This window comes from Staurois parvus, unplaced genomic scaffold (assembly GCF_062004578.1).
Source record: "Staurois parvus isolate SC_StPar_1 unplaced genomic scaffold, SC_StPar_1.0 ptg000945l, whole genome shotgun sequence".
NCBI lineage: Eukaryota > Metazoa > Chordata > Amphibia > Anura > Ranidae > Staurois > Staurois parvus.
Genome location: NW_028318741.1, coordinates 147,501 through 148,197, shown reverse-complemented (window position 1 = coordinate 148,197; position 697 = coordinate 147,501).

Below are 697 nucleotides of genomic sequence, written 5' to 3'. Positions count from 1 at the left end.
ACTCCACCTCCGCAACATGCAGACTCCGCCTCCGCAACATGCAGACTCCGCCTCCGCAACATGCAGACTCCGCCTCCGCAACATGCAGACTCCACCTCCACAACATGCAGACTCCACCTCCGCAACATCGCCAAAATCCGCACGTTCCTAACTCCAGAAACCACTAAACAGCTCATCCACTCCCTCATCATATCGCGACTCGACTACTGCAACTCCCTCCTCACTGGCCTGCCTCGCCGCTGGCTATCCCGGCTTCAGTCCATCCTGAATACGGCTGCCAGACTCATTCACCTTTCCAACCGCTCTGTCTCCGCCACCCCCCTCTGCCAATCCCTCCACTGGCCTCCACTCAGTGTCCTCCACCCCCCTCTGCCAATCCCTCCACTGGCCTCCACTCAGTGTCCTCCACCCCTCTCTGCCAATCCCTCCACTGGCCTCCACTCAGTGTCCTCCACCCCCCTCTGCCAATCCCTCCACTGGCCTCCACTCAGTGTCCTCCACCCCCCCTCTGCCAATCCCTCCACTGGCCTCCACTCAGTGTCCTCCACCCCCTCTGCCAATCCCTCCACTGACCTCCATTAAGTGTCCTCCACCCCCCTCTGCCAATCCCTCCACTGGCCTCCACCCCCCTCCACTGGCCTTCACTCAGTGTCCTCCACCCCCCTCTGCCAATCCCTCCACTGGCTTCCGATTGCGC